This window comes from Coenobita brevimanus, chromosome 13 (assembly GCF_032717465.1).
Source record: "Coenobita brevimanus isolate Jiangsu-jjx chromosome 13, ASM3271746v2, whole genome shotgun sequence".
Classification (NCBI taxonomy): domain Eukaryota; kingdom Metazoa; phylum Arthropoda; class Malacostraca; order Decapoda; family Coenobitidae; genus Coenobita; species Coenobita brevimanus.
This window is the reverse complement of record NC_136966.1, coordinates 41,466,363-41,490,003: the sequence shown is the minus strand read 5'-3', so window position 1 is coordinate 41,490,003 and position 23,641 is coordinate 41,466,363. Positions and strand designations below refer to the sequence as shown.

Genomic DNA, 23,641 nt, shown 5'->3' with positions numbered 1-23,641 from the left:
TGAAGACGATGATCAATATTGTTTATAAAAGCGTTAATCCCAAAGGACTTTCTTAATCCCTTTACAAAGATGATGACTTTTTTTATAACACCTGCGTTCGCGAAACGAGTGCGTTTGTAATGTTTTCCTTAGTGTGTGTGTGTGTGTGTGTGTGTGTGTGTGTGTGTGTGTGTGTGTGTGTGTGTGTGTGTGTGTGTGTGTGTGTGTGTGTGTGTGTGTGTGTGTGTGTGTGTAAAACTCAGTTTTTATCCGATTTTAAGCACACTTGGTGGAAGGGTTGAGGGATAGTCAGTGAGTAAACCTAACGTTTTTTAGAACATGTCAAAAGTCAGGGTCACAGAGCTAGATAAAACACTGACCTTGCAAAACCAATTTAAGACATTTTTATCCCGTTTACACCAAACGTGGGGGAAGCTTGAGAGTAATGCGTGAATGAAGTGATTCAAGTTTTAGACCAATCAGTTAAAGATAAAGGTCACAGGACAAGGTCAAAATTTGACCCTAATGTGTTTCCTAACAAAGTAACTCAAACAGTCCTGATCCGATTTTAACCAAACTTGGTGAAAGGTCTGAGGGTAAAAAGAGGGTAAACGTGTTGTTTTTGAGAACAATAGGTCAAAGGTCAGGGTCACAGGGCAAGGATAGCATAATATCTTTATCCATTTTACACCCAACTTCGTGGGACGGGTGAGGTAAGGCAAGAATAAAAGGACTCGAGTTTGAGAACAAAGGTCAACGTTACATGGAAATGTCAAAGGCCAAGGTCACAGGGCAAAGTCAGCTCAAACAGTTCTGATCTTTTGGTGGGAGGGTTAAAGATCAGGCAAGAAAGGAGGAATTCAGTTGTGAAAACAAGCTGTCTTGAGTCAAGGTCATGTGGCAAAGTAAATTTAAACAGTTTTAATTTGATGTTGATTAATCTTTGTGGAATAGTCTGGGTCAAGACTAAGATACAGATATTCGATTTTGAGAATAATCAGTCAATGGTCTAGGTCACTGGCAAGGTCAAAGGTCGCTGGGCGACGTCACCTGAGAGTGCTGTGGTCTAATTTGAACCAAAGTCAGTGGAAGATTTAAGGATTAGGCAAGAATTAAATAATTCGACTTTGAAAGTCGAAGTTTGGAGGGTGAAGTGCTTGAAAGGGTACAAAAAGGAAAAAGGTTGCTGGTTCCTTGAAAGCAGTGATAACAAACAGGGAAGTGAGAATGAAAGTGAATAAGTTACTACATAACAGTATTGTGAAACCAACTCTAACGTATGGAAGTGAAGCTTGGACCTTACTGGAGGGACACAAGAGTGACAGCAGTGGAAATGAGTTATTTGAGAGGAGCATGTGGAATCACATGGAGAGACAGACTGACAAATGAGGATGTGAAGAAGCGTTGTTGTATGGATGTGGATGTGGTAGAAAGCGTTAGGAGAAACACACTGGGGTGGTTTGGCCATGTGGAGAGGATGGAGAGTGAGAGACTGACGAGAAGAGTGTATTTGAGTGAGGTGGAGGAGGAAAGGGAGGCAAAGGATGAGATGGAGGGATGGAGTGGAGAAGTATATGAGGGAGGGGGGTGTAAGCTGGGAGCAGGGCAGTGAAATGGCGGGGGACAGGGCGACGTGAAGGCAATTTGTTTGTGGCCACCCCGTACGGGATTGAGGCCTCTAGCAATAGATACATAGACAGACAGACTTTGAAAATAATATGTCGAAAGTCAAGCTCACAGGGAAAGTCAAATATTCGGCCCTTAAATGAGTTTGTGGGAAAAGGTGTTGCGCCGGCCGCGTGACGCCTTGATTCTGGTTACCACTACCCCAGCGTAGGATTATATTCAACTCTGGATTATCTTCCGTTGTGAAGGGTTAGAAATGGTCTCTGTTAGTTCATTCAGTACAAAGATGCCTTATTTCATTCAACTGAAGAAGGACTTTTCCTGGTAAAGAGTTAGAAAATCTTCATCAACCCTTTCAGTACAGCGGGGCATCTCCATTATAGTCTTACTACCACCAGATGATTTTATTCAACTTAAAAAGGGCCTCCCGTGGTGGAAAGATCAGTTCGAATGTGTCAATAGCAACAACGAAAACAAAATAGAAAAAAAAAATCCTCTTAGTGAAAGGCTTAATACCTTCGATACGGTGATGCCTTTCTTATTTTCAGTTTATGAAAGATACTTGAACTGAAGGGATCATAGAAAGCCTTAACACTCTCACTATCCCGTGACTCACTGCATATCTTAATTAAACTGTCTGGCGTTAAATGGAATAGAATAATAGGGCTGTTCAGACCATGAGAGGGTTAATTAACACGTTCAGTACCTAGACAATCTCCTATGTCGAATAAAATATCTAACAGGAGCCAAAACAAAATGTAGAGACGTTATCGCACTGAATGAACTGAGGTGACTATCATATTGTTCTGTGCCTAGATAGCTCAGTTGGGAGAGCGTTAGACTGAAGATCTAAAGGTCCCCGGTTCGATCCCGGGTCTGGGCAGCCTTTTACTCAGGAAAGCATTGGAGCGGTATGCTTAGCCACTTCATTAAGATGCCCATTTCCTATTCTTATTTCTATCAGTATTTTTCCACTGCACGGAAGAAGCCCTGCGAGCTGGAGGGTTTATATATTGCTTTTCCTAATTTCGATATAACCGTCCGTAAGTGGCAAGAATATACCCATAAAATAGGTCACAAGGGCGGGTGGTGTGTGGCCTCTGTACCGTTGCTGACTACACTGTGTAATGTGGGATGCAGGCTGACCAAAGCTGATTGCCAGTGACGGTACACAAATGTCCATCAGAAACTGGGGGCCTGAATTTCCCTCCGTGATTTGTTATATCCCCTTCAATGCGGTGACCTACTTTCCGCTTTATCCTTGCTACATGACGACCCCCACTCCAGTATATGTCATCCCACTCCAACGTGTATTATCCCCACTCCAGTGTATGAAAGAGAGGCTTGGACGTTGTTGGAGGGACGAAAAGCGTGTGCGAAATGAAGACGAGTTATTTGAGAGAAGTATGTTAAATTACGTGGAGAGACAAACACACAAATGAGGACGGAGAATTAGAGAATGGGAGAGAGGTGGATGGGGGAGGGAAAAGGACAGACCGAGGATTGACAGAGGGACGGCGTGGAGAGATATACGATTGAGTAGGATGCGAGTTGAAGAGAAGGCAGCCCGACTGCAGTGGACAAAGTGACATGAAACTGATTCACTTGTGCCTAACGATAGAAGGATGCGAGTACACTGACAGACTGATAGATAGACTGATAGACAGATAATGGATATACAGTTTCATTCATAATTACATGGCAATTTTATTCATTTTAAGATAGACTTTTCAAACTGAAGGGGTAAGACACACCCTTCATGAACTGCTTCACTGCTGGGGCTCTACTAAGGTAAATAAAGTCGTGCGGAATCAGTAGGAACTAAGGCGTTGCTGTAGTGCCAGGGTTCAGCATACGGCCCTTACCCTGTACATATCAAGGTCTCTCATTCCATCCTGGCTTTGGTTAGCATGTAATTACTTCCTTACCTATGATGGCACCTTTGTGTTAATATAGCTGATGCTGCCACCAACGGACGATTTTATTCAGCTATGCGAAGGTCTCTCACTCTCGTAATCAAGGGTCTAGAAAATATCCCCATTAACTCATTAACTATTTCAACCCGAGGACGTCCTATTCAACTTCATTTTCGCTGCCGCCAGATAAACACAGACTGAAGGGTTAAGTCAGAAGTTCCCGACTTCAAGCCAGGAATTAGAAGGAAACTTACCATCAGTCCTCGGTCCTAATTACAATTTGTTTTTTAAAGGAAGAACAAGAGATATGGATAGTTCGTGTTACTGCAGGGGGAAATAAAATATGGAAAAAAATATGCCTGATGAAAAAACAAGAAATGGGAAGCTCTCACTTTTGCAGGAAGAACAAACGATATGGAAAGTTTTTGATTCTGTGGAAAAACAAGAGGACTGGAAGCTTTTGTTTTATTTTTTTATTTATTTTTTTTTTCAGGAAAAACAAGTTGCGGGAAGACGTGGGAGCATATTCTTTTTGCAGTTACAGCAAGATATATATGACTTTTTTTTCCGGACGAAGAGATGTAGGAATATCTGTAACTAAATTAAATGCATGGGAATAACAAAATCTAAATATTTTTGACCAATGAGTGTAACTCATTATACTTTAGCTGTGTTCGCGTGTAAAATTGTAACTCTATGATAACTTCTTTAGCCACAAGTCTTTAACATAAGTATTTTTGCTGCCTTCAGACGGTTTCATTCAGTTTATGGTGATCCTTCTTCGTGAGGGGGCTGGAAGAAGGAGCATCAATCAATCCCTCTGGTATGATAACGTCCGTGAATTAATCTGGTGAGGTAATGCGATAAACAAAATAACAAATAACAAACTAGACTTTAAAAATAACCAGGTTCAATTTATCTAGTTATTGTGTATTCACCTGTAGCCCTCCAACAGAATATAACCACGAACCTTGAAAATTACCAGGCTGTGCCCTTACTACAGGTCTGTGGTGTGGGTAAAACTGAATGCCTAAAGGTGGTCCGGTTATCACGACATTACCTCCACATGCCACCAACACCATATCATCCCCCCGTGCACTGTGGCATACAATTAACCCCTTCAGCTCGGTGACGCGATTTATTATTTCTGCTACCTTCAGGTGATAAACGCACAGCCCTGGAGAGACTTCATGCCGTGAAGGGCTATATGAAGGCAACATCGAACAGCTTCAGTTTGATAAGTCTCTCCAAAGCTGAATTAGACTGCCCAGAATGAGAAAGATGATTGAGGGAATTAGCAAACCAAAGACACCGTAATAACACCATCACGGCAGCACCAAATATATTATCTCCAGCCCATCACAATACAGACAGTGGGTATTAGTGCTTGAATAGTGATATATCAGAGCTACTGAGGCGTATCCTTCTGTTGGTGTGTTGCAGGTATACTACAGAACCTTGGCAACGTTTCTAACCCTTCATTCCAGGGACTTAATTTACTCTATTTTTGCTGCCACCAGACGATTTTATTCAGCATGAGAGATTTTTCTAGGTTACAGGGCTTAGACACAGCGTTCATCAGGTTCGTCACTACCAGCCGACACTCCTAACCTAAACAAAATCGTCTGGCTGCGGGAGAACTAGAACAGAAATTACGTCACTGCTTTTGTAAGTTTAAGCCTCTGACCACGCATGACAAATCTGGTTATTTATTCCAAGTATCGTCAGGAATTTGTTTATCTGATCAGAGTATTTAAAAATGTCGATCAATTTTGTGATGGCGAATAACCAGCCTCTTATATATATTTAATTCTAACAATGCCAGACGAATTTATTAAGTCGGAGAGAATCCACGTCATCCAAACTGTCAAATAATGTGGCCATGATTTTAGAAACTTTTAATTTCACTCTATCTAACCTCAGGCGATATTTACTTATAACAAAAGAAGCCACAACAGCAACAGGGTGTGTGTGTGTGTGTGTGTGAGAGAGAGAGAGAGAGAGAGAGAGAGAGAGAGAGAGAGAGAGACAGAGAGAGAATATCAAAGGGATGCAAGATGGTTTCCACACAACATACCTCTGTGCGGTTGCCATGTTGACTGATGAGCAGACTAAAACATAGGAGCTCAAAGTTTGTGTTTATTTGGTTTTACCTTTAACCACATATGTCCCTTTGAGAGCTCTAAATTTAAAAAAAAAAAAAAAAAAAAAACTGGTTTTATTTTTGTCCAAGGATCAAGGGTGCCAAGACTGAAGCAAGCTGAAGAAATGAAGGAACTGCATTAATGAAAATGTTTGGAAGAAGAAGATGAGGAAGAGGAGGAGGAGGAGGAGGAGGAAAAGGAGGAGGAGGAGGAGGAAAAGGAGGAGGAGGAGGAGGAGGAAAAGGAGGAGGAGGAGGAGAAACTAACCAAACAGTAGGCTTCCTTACTATGGTCTAGCCAGTAAGGGTGGGGGGGAGGAAGGGGTAGTGAAGGAGGGAAGAAGTGAGAGAGAGAGGGAGGGAAAGGCAGGGACAATAAGGGGGGGGAGAGAGAGAGAGAGAGAGAGAGAGAAAGAGAGAACGCATAGTGTAGGACAAGAAGGAAACTAACAATGAAGATGCTAACTGTAAAACGAAAAACAAAAATAATGGAATCACTGCCCCCCCCCTAAAAAAAAAAAGAAAAAACTACCCATGACTGTCCAAAACTAAGCATAAAATAAAACTGAATGACACTCAAAACCATGACAAAACTACCCCCCCCCTTCGTCGTTCATCTGTTTATGCCATCTCACGCACACGTCGATCTGGTCAACACACACACACACACACACACACACACACACATAATCACTCCGGTTTATTCATTAGCTTGCACATTGATTAGCTGAACACACACACACACACACACACACACACACACACACACACATAATCACTCCGGTTTATTCATTAGCTTGCACATTGATTAGCTGAACACACACACACACACACACACATTAAACTCCCTTGCACTTTCACACAGCTTTTTCATATCAAATTCTGCTGCTACACCTGTTAGCTACGGGACTGACTGAATCTAAGTGTTCCTAAGGCAAGTGTAGCTTATACGACGATTGGCTATGGAAGTGAGAAGGGGCTTTGGTCTGAGGGAGGGTCGCTCAGAGAGTCACCAGAGTCGGGCCTACGAGGCTACATTAACTCCTTCTTGTGTGTGTGTGTGTGTGTGTGTGTGTGTGTGTGTGTGTGTGTGTGTGTGTGTGTGTGTGTGTGTGTGTGTGTGTTAGAGAGTGTATTTATTATTTTTTTCACATCTACAGTTCTTTCCTAACCTGAATTACATCGCGTGACGTTGCAAGGCTGAGGTATCAAAGACGTCAGTGTAGTGAAGGGGTTAACCACTTTCTCGTACTATCAGTGACTTAGAATTAAAGATTACATTTTGACATAATTTTGCACATCTTCGACTGTCCACATACTTCTGTCATATTCAAGATTAGAAGGAAACAGTATCAGATATGCTGTAGTTCTTAAACTGGTGGATATTTTTCTGTCTTTTGCAGTTTATTTGCCAAGGATCAACGGAAAAGTAAGATACTATTACCGCTGAACATCCTTTTCGCAACATTTCTGAGTCCTGATCAGTACCATATTTTATCGCTAATGTCTTGCTATAGCTGAAGATGCACAGATGACAGTTTTAAGACAAATTCAGGTGTAAGAAATATTGAGTTGAGCTCACTGTTGCCCCCGCCCCTCCCCCATGACGCAATCCTGGGTGTGCGCCTGACACTCACCGCAGGGCACAGCTAAGCGTCTCCACACAACCATCTCACAATAACAAAAGCACAACAATCCCTTCATTGCCATGACATCTAATTTCATTTACGTGTTTACATCAGATTCTACTACGTATAGGAATAACCTCTCGTGCTGAAGGGACTAAAAGTTTGCATTACCCATTCAGTACAATGATGTTTTCAACTATTAATGCATACTCAAGATTATTTTAGAAAAAACTTCTGGTACTGAAGGGGCCCGGTCTCCTTTCATTCTTCCATAACGGTCTTTTGTTGAACTCTGGTTTATGCCAGACGCTTTAAGTCAACTCAGCGGAGACCTCGTACTGAAGGGGTTGGAAAAAAATCCTCATTATTTCGGTGCCAAGCTTTTTTTCTTATTCTTGCTTACGTCACAGTAATTTATGTCCTTCAGTACGACGATACCATTTTCATTTCATTTTGCTTGCCTCCGAATGACTAAACTCTTTAGCTCAATGTCTATTTCTCCAGTTTATTCTGGCTGCTTCACGATTATTAATTTTATTTATATTAATGATGACCTCTTGCACAAACAGGGAGAAAAATAATCTCCTGTAACCTTTTCAATCCAGTAACATTTTTTTGTTGTTGTTGCTGCCTCCAAACAGTTCCATTAAGCTTAGAGAAGACATTTTAAACTGGACAGGTAGGATACAACTTTCATTTACCCCTTCGCCTAAAGTCATCTATACTAGGCTGAAGGAGAAACACCCAGCATGTCTTGACTCAACTCGTTTACTGTTGGTCAAAAATCTGTCAAGTACACATGCTTCAGCATGAAACGAGGGCTAAACTCTTGCATACAGTTACATGTAAACCTCACTATAATACTGTATGCATCAACTGTACACACTACAGACAGGCGTAGCTTGATATTATTTGATCTGTTACATGTTACGGGGTCAGAGGTGGTGTGGGCGCCGGTGTGCATTGGGTAAGTACAGCTTGCCTACCGACACAACACACGGTTCCGTAAACATCTTCATATGCAAGGCAAGGGCTGTTGTCCAGGGCTGTATCTAAGGTCATCTAAGGTGTTAATAACATGGCTGCCAGACCCTCCACACCACACTTCCCCCCTTCCAGTACCTCTTGCACACCGTCTTCCCGTCTTCTATCATCCTCTACAAGTATATTCGCTCTTCCTTCCGCCTGTGTGACGGTAAAAAAAAAAATAATAATCTTGAGGTAGCAGGAATAAGGCACATTGTAATCAAGCTGCCACCAATGATTTTACTCAAATTAGGGTGAACCAGTAGCTGTGACGGGAATAATGGAGGTTGTATCTAACCCTTCCAGTTCGGAAAGTGTGCCCTACAGTAAATATAACCATCTGGCAGGAGCAAGAACAAAACAATGATTCTGTAACACCACCAGCTGGGAAGGGTCAAATGAAAACTATAGCTAGCACCTCTAAGATCTTGTTTGTTGCAGGTATCTCTCAGTCAACGTTACCAATGTCTACCCTGCATCATTTTATTCATTTCATATTCCCACCGCCACACCCAAGCCCACATCAGCAGACTCAGCCGTCGCCGCAATATATAAGATACAACGAAGTAAGTTTCAGTGAAGCTGTGTTTACGACCCACCCTGTATATTGTTCCATCCATCACCTTATGATTTTATCCAGTCCACGAGAGCTGATGAAGCTTGTTTCTTAGTCCTTCACGACCAGTAATATCTCCTGGTTTGAGTAAGATCATGACAGGAAGAATGAAGTAAACAAGACATCATCGCTCGCAGGCACCTTTTATACTGCATTCTTGTCACCTCCAGATGATTATATTCTGTTTAGGAGAGACTTTTCAAACTGGAGGGGTTGGACAGTCTTCTTTAAGCCTTTCACTTAAAAAGATTTACTCAAAGTTTAGCAATACGAATGCAGTGAATATGGTAAAGTCGGTAAAAACCTCTCGAAGTGACGGAAATTTCCTCTTCGGTTTGAGGACAGATTTTACTTTTTATTTTGCCATCTCCAGACGAACTTAACTTACGACAGACCTGAGATATTGCACCCTCGAAGCTTGCATAAGGCCTTCTTTACTCCCTGAACTACCTAGGGGGTCTCCTCAGCTACTAATCATCCAGAGACAGGCGAGAATAAATTAGAAAAAGCACCACATAGGAGGAGTTAATGATGGTGTGGGAAAAGGGGTCACGTGCTGAAGGGGATATTATACAATATAAACACCACACTCCTCGCCAAGTCAATCTTTTACAGTATTTTCTCTCTACCTTCTGTTCTCTTCCCCTTACGAAATCTCTCTCTCTCTCTCTCTCTCTCTCTCTCTCTCTCTCTCTCTCTCTCTCTCTCTCTCTCTCTCTCTCTCTCTCTCTCTCTCTCTCTCTCTCTCTCCACACCTGCTCAGTGAAAGTAGGACAGGCAAGCACAAGCGATTTATGTGAAGACGTCGAATGGATGGAGTGTGAGTGAGCATGAGAGAGGGAGATAGAAAGTGAGACAGTGTGTGTGTGTGTGTGTGTGTGTGTGTGTGTGTGTGTGTGTGTGTGTGTGTGTGTGTGTGTGTGTGTGTGTGTGTGTGTGTGTGTGTGTGTGTGTGTGTGTGTGTGTGTGTGTGTGTGTGTGTGTGTGTGTGTGTGTGTGTGTGCGTGTGTGTGTGTGTGTGTGTGTGTGTGTGGATGAGTAATTTGCTGAATGTCTCGTCCTGTTTTAACTACCTCTCTAGGGGGGGAAAGCCTAGGTATATGTATGTATGTATTTTTATCATCATTATGGTCGCTATCCCCACGCGACTAAATTCCACTCAAGTGATACTTTTCGCAGTGCATCGAGTAGTGTTTTCATTAACCTCTTTTATTTTGACTGCGGCCGGACGAAGACATCCACCTTGGGGCACACTTTTCCGTATGATGGGGCTGTACATACACCACAGGTATACATTTAACCAAGTCACTACAATGTCACCTTCGTTTATTCTTGCTGTGCTAAGACGATTTTCTTTTTCTGTTAGAGACGTTTTAAACACTGGCCATCAGATACCGCCTTTAGTGGGTCCTGCAGTACCAGAGTTCTTGCCTTGGCTAAAGAAAAAAAAAAAACAGTCAGAAGGTAGCTAGAAAAAATACATCGCACTGAAAATTAACCCCTTCATCCCGACGACGCCACATGATTATATTCAACTAGGGAGCCACCTTTCCAACTGGGGGGGGGGGGAAAGGGTGGATATGTATACAGCCTTCATTAACCCTTCAGTACCAGGCCATGTTCCTAACCTCAATAAAATGGTGTGGCAGCAGCAAAAAGAACTGCCTACAAAACGAGTTCATGGCAGTGAAGGAGACACAGATTACAGTAACTGAAAATTATATTTTATATTTCATGTTTTGTCGTATAGAGTTCCTTCTTATGACGTCCTGATAACATCAGTAAGTATCAGGATATACGGTACGGTACTGTATATAAGGCGTCTACCTATGTATCATCCAGTTCTTTATTGTGCCGTCAGTAACGTAGAGCTGCAAGACTCAACACCTTAGTCCACGCATTTAAGGCAAGTGACCAAGTCCTCTTCCCTGAGCACTAATATATGAGCAATAAATTCAAACAAGTTCTCAAAATCTCAAATGTACTTCCTTATCGGCGACATCCGGCTGAAGCGCATTAACCCACTAGACCACCAGGCGTCCATCTGATTCTATGTTACCTAACCAGCACAGTAAATGGTGTCCTGTGCTGGAAGAAACCATCTGGCTTGCCATTCACTTCGTAGTCACTTGAAGGTAGCACTGCATAAAGTGAATGGATAGTTGCCTCCCCCATGTACCACTCAGCTAGAAATCACTGGGCAATATATTTTCAAACATGTCTTTCCTCTTCTTTCAAAATGTACAGACGGAGAGAGGCACGATGGTTTGTGACCAACCCTACACCTCTCCAAAAAAGTTTACATCACACCCATGGTCGCACATAACATACAAGTAGATACTGTAAATAAGACGATGCATTTGCTATGAGCCACCTTGTGATGTAAGTGGCTACGTTGCCGTTCGTACTCTTTGGTACTCGATATTACATAAGGTGGCGCGATACAGAATGTTATATAATCCGAGGAAACAGTTCGACACTGTCAAGAATGATATCGTTTAGCGTTTGCTGGAATAGAATACCAAAGTTTTCGGGACCATAAGATGATTAATGGTGACAGTTTCAACACTCAAGCTTCTGTGACTCACTCACCTGAATGACATCGTGTGTCGTTCGCTGGAATAGTATGCTGGCGTTGTTCCAACCACAGAGGGCATTGAGATGCATCTTTATCTGAAGAAATGCTCATGCTGATATTCATAGGAGCGATAATTTATTTGTCGAGAGTAGGCCTACCTCGAGTCTAACCCTTCCACTGAAACTTTTGCCGGTACCTGATATCTGTGGATTATATCATGCACCTCATCCCCCCTACCTTCTTTCCACACCTACCCGCCTACATATAAACGCATATGTTCCCTCCCTAATCGCACCTGAAGTGGCTCAAATCGGGCCAACATTGCTTTCTCACCAATAAACAGCTTTTCCATATGTGGGTGTAATTCTTCCCACCAGTTCATATCTCTTCATCATCCCAACTTTATTCCAACTGTCAGTTTATACCTGAAATTGGTTGTATCCAGAACCATGAGGAGGGAGCTATAAAACTACCAGAACTATCCCCAGTGAAAGTAGGCCACACCTTCATGCACACATCGTTCTAGCCTCTAAAATTACCAAAACCTCGCCTTAATCCCACAGACAAAATCTCCACACAGGCGTGCCTCACTGGATTCTAGGTGGCTTTGAGGACGGCGTTACACCTCTCCCTTGGCGATTTATTAGACGCAATACAACTTGACATTCTGCTTTATGGTAAAACTTGTCTAGTGTTGATAGAATTTGCCTCTCAAGGATAAAAGGAATACGCAAAATATATCGATGGTGAGGAAGTACTACAAACTCACTCATGATACCTTGAAAACAGCCCTAAGTCTCTCTTGCATCAGCTGTGCGACAAAACCATTCCATCAAGTGCCAGGCTACAGATGAGGTGCAGCCATTATCATCTGCATCACCAGACACATTTCAGCCATCCACTTCAGTCCTTCGTCAGTACCTTTACACTCGCTTCGTAAATATTCTCACATACTCGTACCAAACAAACACTTACAAATTTCAAATATGTATGGTGGCACAAACAAACAAAAATAAAAACAAAACACGCATTAGCCGCCCCCCTCCCCAAACACACAACACACACACAGACACAAATCAAGTACAGCCATGATCAGTAATTCGCCACTACATGTCTGACTGTGGCAATGGATGGTGTTACTCAAGTGATTTTCGTGTTACATCAATATGAAGAACGTAACAAAACAGTGTAAGAAAGAATGATACTCTCTGCCGTTCGTAGAGGAATAAGAAACAGGGAAGACAGGACACAAAGCTGGCAATGGATGGCGGACAAACTTTTGCTCACAGCTGTACACATTCGTCCCAACATGCTAACTAGTCACACACACACACACACACACACACACACACACACACACACACACTTGGTACACAGTGACGCCCACACCCACAAAGCCCTGCAAACACATTAATACACACACTTCCATGCACACTCACGCACACACACACATACACGGCGTCTCCTTAGCCACACTCAGGAGGTACCTGTGGTTACACACACACACACACACACACACACACACACACACACACACACACACACACACACACACACACACACACACACACACACACACACACACACACACACACACACACACACTCATATATGAAATATATGAACATGAACACACACACACTTATAAAAACACTGACTCCTCCCCCACCCCACCCCTCTCTCTCTCTCTCTCTCTCTCTCTCTCTCTCTCTCTCTCTCTCTCTCTCTCTCTCTCTCAAATCACTACAGTAATTACAAGTACACAAACGAAATTAAAGACACAAACACACAGTAAATTCCCTACACACACACACACACACACACACACACACACACACACACACACACACACACACACACTAATCCTGAGAGCCTTGAGGTGGTGCACGTACATGGGCGTGTGTGTGCATCCACTTGGCCAAGCTTAGGGGAAAACACACTCTTGGGGGGAGAGAGAGAGAGAGAGAGAGAGAGAGAGAGAGAGAGAGAGAGAGAGAGAGAGAGAGACTGGAAAAAGTAAGAGAAGGAAGGAGAACAGAGGTAGGAGAGAAGTGAAAGGCGAGACGTGAAAGAGAAAAAAGGAAGGGAAGAAGAAAAGGAAGGAAGGAGGGAGGGAAGAATGGAAGACAATGGGTAGGAGATGGAATGTGGGTGAAGGAAAGGGAGAAATGGTAGAGAGAAAGAAGGAAAAACAAGGTAAGAGAGAAGTAAGGAGGAGGGAGTGAAGGGAAGGAAAGTAGAGAGAAGGAGGGAAATGTGAAAAAGAAAGACGGAAGTAGAGGAGAGGGAGTGATGAGGATAAAAGAAAAGAAATGAAGCCGGAAATAGGTAGTGGACAGGGTGAAGAAAGGAAGAAGTGAGAAGAGAGAAAGAAGGGGAGAAGTAGTGGGAGAGGAGTGGAGTAGGATGAAGGGATGGAGGAAGAGAGAAAGAGAGACAAGGCGGGAGAAATGGAGAAAAGACGAACAGAGGTGATAACATGAAAAAGGAAAAAGTATGAGGAAAATTAGAGGAATGAACGAGAAAGAGGGAGGAAACTGGTGGGGCAGGATGCCTATAAGATGGGATGGAGAAAAGAAGCGAGGGAAAGAAATGAGAGGAAAGGTGAGATGAGGAACAGAAGTGAGAACTAGAGCAAAGTGACACGAGGTCACAACACCCCGTCCGCGCCTCAAATTTGAGGCCCCCCACTCTCACCCTCACCCCTGGTAGATTTTCACCAAAATCTAACCACTTCCTCAGTTCCACATACCTAACACCTGTGCAAAGTTTGAAGATGATCCGTTCATTGGTTCAAGAGTCAATCGATGTACAGACTCACAAACAAATAAAAGCCAACGATCACGTACATCCCTTCCACAATGAATCGCGGACGGAGTGAACAAGTAGAAGAAACGGAATGAACTGTGAGAGAGGAGAAAAGGAGGTAAGGAACACTGGAAGAAGGAGGGATGGAAGATTATGAGAATGAGGGATGAAGGAAAGAAAACGTATGAAAGAGTGAGTGTGGGGGGGGAGGTAGAGAGAAGGAGAGAGGAGGTAAGAAAGGAAGCGTGAAGAAGGAGAGGTCAAGAGATGGAGGGATGAAGGACTCTGACAAGTATGGAAAGGGAAGAGAAGGTGAAAGGAAGGGGAAGGAGAGAGTGAGCGAGTGGAGGAAGGAGGGAGGGAAGGATGGAGAAATAAGGGTAGGAAAGACAAAGCAAAAGGCAGGAAGTGATGAGGGTAAGACATCGAAAAGAGTAACAAAAAAAAAAGTCTGAGATTAGGGGAAGAAAAGTGGGAAAAGGAAAGAAGAAAAATTAAGAAAATAAGGACTGGAGAAGAGACGGAAGTAGGAGGAAGGAAATGCAGAGGGAGGGGAAGTAGACAGGAGGTAAGGAATGAGAGAGAGAAAGAGAGAGAGAGAGAGAGGGGGGGGGGATGAGAGTGCGTGCCTTACAGAAGATTGTACAGCATGAGCAGGTGGGGGGGAGGGGAGAAATAGGGAAACAGAAGGAAGGTGCGTGGAGATGGAGGGTAGAGGGAAGAGGGAAAAGGGAGGGGGGGGAGAAATTATGAGAGGAAAAGGGGAAAGAAGAAAATAGGAAGGAAATGAAGGGGTAGGGGAGAAAAAAGAAAGAGGAAAAGAAGGGAAAGAAGAAGGAATGGGGGAAAAGGTACAGCAGAATGGATGTGACAAGAGGAATACAACACTGAAGAATATTGTGAGAAAAGGGGGAAAAAGAAGAAAAGATCTGGAGAGAGAGAGAGAGAGAGAGGTTCAATGATATAAAGTACAATGTGTGGAGGAGGAGGAGGAGGAGGAGGAGGAGAAAAAGAAGTAAATAAAGATGAAGAACAAGAACAAAAACAATCAGGACGAGAACATGAATAATAACAAGAGGAAAAGTTAGAGTAGGAGGAAGAGGAGGAGAGAAAAGTAAAGAGGGTGAGGCACATGAGTATGCAATGATGTTCTCATAAATTTAAACCCACTGCAGAGGCGGAGGGCAAGGTGAGACTTAATGAGCGTTAAGAGGGATGAATGGAATATGTAAGAGCATATTAGTCAGCTAATGAGAGCAAGGAGCAATGGGTAAAGTGTGCATAAACAGACAATAATTAACATCAGTTTGGAAGAGACCTAGGTAAGCACAACATTGTTGAAGGAAACACTGCATGACTAGAATAAACTGATAGGAAGGAATGGTGGTTGAGGGATGCCATCTTGCTTTAATATCCTCACCTTGAACCCTGGCATTAGATATCATGATCATATTCTCTGCAACAAGAACCCCCATTAGGACCAGTGGGTCTGTTGCTGATTTGTTTTCCTTTGTACTCCTTTGTAAAGCAGATACCAAGTTCAGGGAAAATCTAAAAATACAATAAAACATGATAAATGAACCATGAGTGTTGGATGGCACACCAACCTGTGATCAAACTTCAACAAAGTCATTTAACCGATTCTTTTGGTGAAACAACCTGTAGGACTTGAATCTGCCTCTTATCACTCACATCTAATGTAAGGCTTACTCGAAACGAGTATTTTATTTCCGTTACAGAAGGGAGATACGAAGAATCTGGTTTGGAAATACAGTAGTAGGTAATTAAAGAAGGTTACGTCGTGGTGTTTGCTGCTGATGATCCCGTAAAGAGTTTCAGGAATAACAAAGACACACTTGTGACATATGGGATACGTGTATGGGCTGGTTTGAACCTGTCATTATAATACTCAAGGCGTAATTATTACTGATTTATGAAAGTTAATTTATATTTACTACTTTCACCCTTTCCTATTAAATTTCCATGCTAGTTTTCCCTCAGTGCATGGTATTCCCTCTCACTTATCACTGCCTGATCTGGTATTAGGGTTTAACGTAAGGGACGGTACTTACAGTGCTAACTTTTCCTCCAGACTATTTCATTCCCACGGTCAGCAGCTGCCTGGCATGGGTCAACCAGTTTTCCACAGTTATTTACATTTCTAATATTTTAAGAGAAAGAAAAAAGGAAATAAAAGACAATCAAGCGAGAACAACAACAGCGCGCACACGCACGCACGCACGCACGCGCACACACACACACACACACACACACACACACACACACACACACACACACACACACACACACCTCTCGCTGGTGCAGTGGTAACGTTCCCGCTTGCCAACTGGTGGACGGGAGTTCGCGCCTCGCTCAGGTTGCGAAAAGTTTCACTGACGAAGTGGGTGGTTACTGTCCCCCTTGAGCAAGGGGACGGGTGTGTGCGTGTGTGAAGGTCACAGCCTTGCCCTTAGATCGGACTATATGAGCTCTCAGCTCCCTTCCGGGAGGGTAAAAGCTGACGATCACGACCATCAAGTGATCCTGACCGACCCGGTGAGTTACACACACACACACACACACAGACGGGGAGTAGGGTGAGTACGTGTCGGATGGAAGATTGTACGGCAAGAGGAGGAGGGAGAAAAAAGGTAGAGAAACAGAAGGAAGGAGAAAGGATAGGGAGGGGTAAGGAGATGCAGGAGAGAAGGGAGGGGGGGAGAAAGAAAGGAGGAAAGGTAAAAAAAGAAAAAGAAAAAAGAAAAGAAAAAGAGGAGTGAATAAGAGAGGGAGAAGAAACACAAGCAGCAAGAAGATGGACAGGAAGAGAAAGAAGAATCTATCTATCTATCTACCTCTTGTCAGACGCCTTAATCCCGTAAGGGGTGGCCACAAACAAATCGCCTCCATGTCGGCCTGTCCCCCGCCATTTCACTGCCCTGCTCCCAGCTCACACACCCCTCTCTCATATATCTCTCCACCCCATCCCTCCATCTCATCCTTGGTCTCCCGCTCCCTCTCCCCTCCTCCACCTCACTCACATACACACTCCTCGTCAGTCTCTCGCTCCATCCTCTCCACATGTCCAAACCACCTCAATGTGTTTCTCCTTAAGTTTCCTATCACATCCACATCCACACCACAACGCTCCTTCACATCCTCATTTGTCAGTCTGTCTCTCCATGTGACTCCACAGGCTCCTCTCAAATAACTCATTTCCACTGCTCTCACTCTTGACTTCTGTCCCTCCAGTAAGGTCCAAGCTTCACTTCCATACGTTAGAGTTGGTATCACAATACTGTCAGGTAGTAGCGTTTTCACTTCCTGCTCAATTCCCTGTTTCTTATCACTGCTTTCAAGAATGAAAGGAAGAAAAGAAAGGGAAGGATGAAAGGGTGAAAAAATAATGTCTGAATGGAAGCAGGAAGAGGAAATGGAACAATGGAGGGTACAATATGATGAAAGGAGGGACAGAAGCAGTCACAGAGAGAGAGAGAGAGAGAGAGAGAGAGGTAAATAGTAAAAAAAAAAATAAAGAAGAAGAATAAGAGGAAGCACGAGAAGGATGAGGTAAGAAAGAAGAAGTAGGAGTACAAAGTAGAAAGGAGTACAAAGGAAAGCAAACTGCAACAGACCTAATGCTTGTTACAGAGAAGACTATCACTATAATGTTTAATTCTACAAGTTGACGGGGAGAAGGAGGAAGGTGAATTAAAAAGTGAATATAGACGACAAAAATGCTGCAATGGAAAGACCAAGAGGTAGAATCGACAAGGACAAAACTGAAGAAGGAAAGAGAGGAGTAGTGGAAGGGAAAAGACGAGGGATATATTAAGAAAAGGGAAGGAAGGAATGAAGGAAAGAGAAGGAAGGAAGGAAAGGGAAGGAAGGAAGCAAGGAAAGGGAAGGAAAAAGGTGAAGGGGGAAGGATGGAAGGAAGGAAGAGAAAAGAACAGAATGGATGGGAAGGGAAGAAGGCAAGAGAATAGAAAGGAGGGGATGGGATGGGATGGCATGGAAGGGGAAGCGAAGGACAGGGAAAGGAAGGGAGAAAGAAAGTGAAGCAATGGAAAGGAAAGAAAAGAAGGGACGGAAGGAAAGGAAGGAAAAACGGAAGAAAACAGAGGAGAGGAATGAAGGGGTAGGAGAAAGGGAGGGGGGAGGAGATGAGAGGAGGGGAAATGAGCTAGAGGGAGATGAGAGAGGAAGAAAAAGAAGGTAAGGAAGGAAGAAGGAGGGAGGTAACAGAGAGAAGGAGGAGGAATGAAGAGAGCTGGTGGGAGGGAAGGAACGAAGGTAGGACGTGACCAAGAGGACGATGGCAAGAAGGAAGAAAGCAGTGAGAGGGAGATAACAGGGAGAGGGAGAGAGAGTGTAGGGTAGGGGACTGAGATGTTAGGGAAAGAGGTGTGAAAGAAGACTGGAAGAAAAAAAAAGGAAGAGAAAATTAAGGAGAGAGAGAGAGAGAGAAGAGAGAGAAAGGTGTGAGCCAGCATACAGACAAGTACCACGAAGGGTGATGGTAGCGCCAGTCACGTCTCTCTCTCTCTCCACCCTACTTCACTTTCCTCCCATTCTCCCTCCCTCCTCAATTCTCTCCTCCCCTCCACACCTCCCTCCTTCCCTACCTCCCTCTCTACCTCAATCTCTTCATCTTTCCTTCCTATCACATCTCGCTTCCTTCTTCCTTTCATATTTCCTCCTTCCTTTCCTCTCTCCAGCACTCTCTCCCTCTCTCTCCATCTGTTCTTCTCTCCCTACCTCAACATTTCTCTCCCTTCCTCCCTCATTCCCACAGGCCAATTCTCCTTATTTCCTCCATCCATACTTACCCTCCCTCCTCAACGTCCTTCTTCTCTCCCTCCACCCTTCTCTTCCTCATCGCCATTCTTCCTCGCTTCTTCTCTCTCTCCTTCCTTCTCTTCTTCACCCCATTCTTCATCCTCTTCCCTTCCCTCCCTTCCTCCATACTTCTCTCCGCTTCACCGTATCACTCATGTCTCACTAACCTCCTGGATGTTGACAGTCGTATACCCCTTCACTGCGATGACGTCTATTCTGTTATATCTGTGCTACTCCTGACGGTTCTATCTAGCCCATGCAAGACCTCTGGTACTGAAGGAATTGAAGAATGCTGTACCTAACCCCCAGTCTCAATAATCTCTCGTAATTAAGTAAAATCGTTTAGAAAAGAGCAAAAACAATTGATAAATTATGTCCTTTGGCTGACAGATACTCGTGTATGGACGAAAGATAAGACCATATCAGTAAACAGCCTGCCTCTATTTTCATAATGCGTCAAAGTTCCCCATAGAGGACTTCATCCAAACTAAAGGAACCTGTTTTCAGTAACAACGTGCTCCACTGAATCGATAACTAGCTGGGAGACGTGAACATGGAGTCAAAGTATGTGGCAGGCAAATCAGGCTGGGCTGATCTTATAACTAGAGTGCCACAAGCTTCTGGGTTGGGTCCCCTTCTGTTTCTAATAATAAATAAAATAAGAATGATTCTGAAATCTTGATGACATCCTTAAATACTTCCAAACATACTAAATTATTTCTTGTTCCGGAAACTGAAAAGGCTAAACATCAACTGTGTAAGAGAGGAAATTAGCTATACTACCGATGATGTTCAACTATAGAATGTAAGACGAAACAAGGACCCAAGGATATAATACAATATACTGAAAACCAAGCAGTGTGCAGATGTTTAGGTCAGCCAACACCCTTTCCTCTTGCCACCCTTTAGTCGATTCCGTCAGTTCCCTCCTCCATCACTTCTCTTCAGATACTATCAACTCCCCCCCCCTCTCTCTCTCTCTCTCTCTCTCTCTCTCTCTCTCTCATGCTTCTCTCCTCCCCTGCCTCTCCCCTCTCACTTCCTTTGAAATCTCGTCATTCCTCCCTCCGTCTCTTTTTCACCTGGTGTGGGTCATTTGTCTAAGTCCACACCTGGTGACAGACGTGCTCTCTCTCTCTCTCTCTCTTTGTATGTATGTATATAGATTGATAGACAGATAGAGAGACAGATATAGACAAATAGATAGACTGATAGATAGACACCAGACAGACAGATAGATATACACAGAGACAGATACATACATGGATGTGTGTGTGTGTGTGTGTGTGTGTGTGTGTGTGTGTGTGTGTGTGTGTGTGTGTGTGTGTGTGTTTGCATATTTCTGTCCGTCCACTATTAGATATTCATTAATAGCAATAATCACTGATAAGGCAATATCTGTCTACGTATGATGCGACAGAACTATGGCACACCTATTACTCATGACGATGGCAAAATAAGCCTTGTTAATTTTAATGCCTCAAACATTCCATTCTTCTCATTTGCAGGCGCCACAATCTTCCATGGAATCATCCCCTTGCCCACAACACAAATAAGGTTTCACCGCCTCTGCATATTCTTCGTGTTTATTTTTCTTGTAATCTCTCACACTGAATTCAAACTGTTGCTCTGGCAAAAGTAGCTTCTCAAAGTAAGGTGTACTGAACTGACACTGTACTTTGTAACCACGCACTGTCGCTGATTTTGTAGAAGGGGCCTTGGTTACAGCTGTTGGTCAAGAGAAGAGCGGGGGAGGGGGGAGCCCACATAAATCCCTTTAAATAGGCTTTTCTTCGCATCAGCTTACTTCCTTACGCCAGTCATCAGTCTCTCTCTTTGCCAGTGTGCCATCCATCATTACTGCCGCTGTTATACACTGCTCTGTTGAGATTGACTTCCATGTTTCCCTAAGGCAAGCATGCATCATCCATCTGTCTCTACACTCTTACTTTTTGGGGCAGCTCTCCAAAGCAAAAACGAACTCACTGTCTACGAGGCATCTTTCCTAAGCTGAATAAAATTGTTTTGGCAATAGCAAGAATAATCTGACACAAAGATATCATCATGTTAATGCAACTGATGGAGACTGTTTCTCACCCTTTCGCTTAGATGTCTCCTGAGTAAATCGTCTGCTGGTGGAAAAATAATAATTACAAAGACGTCGTGTTGAAGGGATTAATACATATTCAGTCTCTCATACACGCACCTGGCCCACTTTGAAACAAGCTTTTTCAGTCTTTGACATAAAATGTGTCAAAGCATCTTCAAAGGAATGGGCTCTTACTTACGCTCTATCCTCTTTGATTTTCTTGGAAAGGACCATTTTGAATATTTCCAGCCTTCAAGTCAGACAGACATAGATAAGTAGATGGATGCAGACAGACATAGATAAGTAGATGGATGCAGACAGACAGACAGACAGACACACAGGTAGTCAGAAACATGCAGACATATATAAATAGATTTAGTACCGGTACTGTGGGTGTCCTTAGACTGGGCGATATAATACTGCCATGACAGTGGTATCGTGCAAGAAATAATTTTATGTCAATTAAGAGGCCTGCTGCACATCGTACAAGAAATAACTTCGTGCCAACAAACAGATCTGTTGCTCTTCTCTGTACTTTGTAGTGTCTTTCGTAATCATGCTTACCACTGTTATCTCCCACCCTTTCCGCCCTATCACCTTCCCAATCCTCTTTTCACTTAATCTTAAGCCCAATGACATCATATCATGGCGACTTTGTTCAGCCTGGAATAGACTTTTAGAGATGGAGGAGTTCGACACAGCCATCACTAACTCCATCACTATCAGAGATCTTTACCGTGTTAAATAAAAGCGTCTGATAGAATTTAAAAAATGACATCCTCTCTTTCTTCATTTACCCGAATACACGTACTGTACCTTCCCTTCCTCCCCTCCGCCCTTGCTCGCATTCCTTATACCTCTTGTCACTTCTAATCCCCATCCAATCACATCTTCCCCCTTCCCTTCTCCGCCCTAATACAAATCTCCACCCTGTCCACGCCTTTACCCATTATCCATCCATATACTAATTCTCCTCCTTGTCCCCAGACCCCCCACCTCCCAGAGTCCTCTCATCCCCTCTCTCTCCCAGTCCGTCACGTTCTCCACTGCACCTTCTCAACACCCTTAATATAATCCCTGCCAACGCCTGCCACACATGTCTCACAATTTCCCCTTCCCTCATTCCTTATTCTGTTCGGCTTTTCTTTATACCTACCTTCCTTCTCTCTTCCCCTTCTTGCTTCTCTCCCCCCTTACATTCCGTCCTTCCCTCCTACACACTCTTCCTCCCTTTTTCTTTCCTTTTTTCATTTCTCCTTCCTTTCCCTTGCTGTTACCCGTTTCCCTGCATTTCTTCATTCACTCCATCCGTCCTTTTATCCCAATTTTCTTATCTACTTCCATCCTACATTTGTTTTACTCCCTCTTCACTGCACATTCTCTACACCCACAATATAATCTCTGCGAAGGTCTTATATACCTGTCTCACACTTGCCCCTTCTCTCTTTCCTCCTCCCCTCTTCTTCCTTTATTAATTCCGTATCTTCTTCCTTCTCTCTTTTCCGCCCACAAACTTTCCCTTCTCATCTGCATTCATCGTTCAGTCTTTTCCCCTCACATTCTTCTCCCTTCCCTGTTTCCTTATTTTCTTTCACCCCTTTCGTCCGCCTCTCATTCCTTATCCTTTCCGACATTTCTTTGTTTACATTTTTGCCTTCTCTTCTTTCTTTCATCCTTGATTCTTCCAACCTTTCTTTCGTGCTTCCTTTCTTCTCGTCCTTCCTTCCTACTTTCTTTCATCTTTCTTCCTGCCTTTCTTCTTTCCCACTTTCTTTTCCTCCACCCTCCAGCACACCTCTCCACCCTTAGAATAATCCTTGCGAACGGCTAACACACATGTCTCACACTTTTCTCCTCCCTCCTACCTTTTCTTCCTCCTTCCCTCCTTCCTACACAGCATTCCCTGCCCTTCTTATAGTTTTTCAGGTCTTCCTTTCTTCACGTCTACTGGAGTTCCTTCCCTTCTTACCTTCATTCTTTCTTTCCTTCCTCTCTTTCTTTTCTTTATTCCTACCTGCCTTCTCTCTTTCCTTCCTTCCTTTCTCCATTCCTTCATCCCGTTGTTTCTTCATTTGTTTTTCTTTAGGTTCGTTCTTCTTTCCCTTCTTCTGGTATATATATTGTGTTCCTCGTCCCTTCAGTGTACCTTCTTTAGCCTACGCGTGCTGGAGAGGGACGCCTTCACGTGGATACACTGATATAGCCGTGTAGAGGAGCTGACGGCTTATACACACCCTCAACTCCCTCCCAATGCCCCGAAAGGAGGATGATGGACTGCAGGAGATGGATGACTTAAGCCCACAGTTCACCCGGTTGACGTATGTTCTATTGGTTAATGTTTTGTAGTGAAGGGGTCAGTGATTTTATACATACACTCCATGGTACGGAAA

General features: G+C 43.5%; 1 non-coding gene across 1 annotated transcript; it reads left to right on the top strand.

The window, feature by feature from the left end:
- The first annotated feature begins 2,415 nt into the window (after positions 1-2,415).
- TRNAF-GAA (transfer RNA phenylalanine (anticodon GAA)) lies at positions 2,416-2,488 on the top strand. Its single transcript has one exon. It is a non-coding gene; the product is annotated as a tRNA-Phe (tRNA).
- Positions 2,489-23,641: the final 21,153 nt, after the last annotated feature.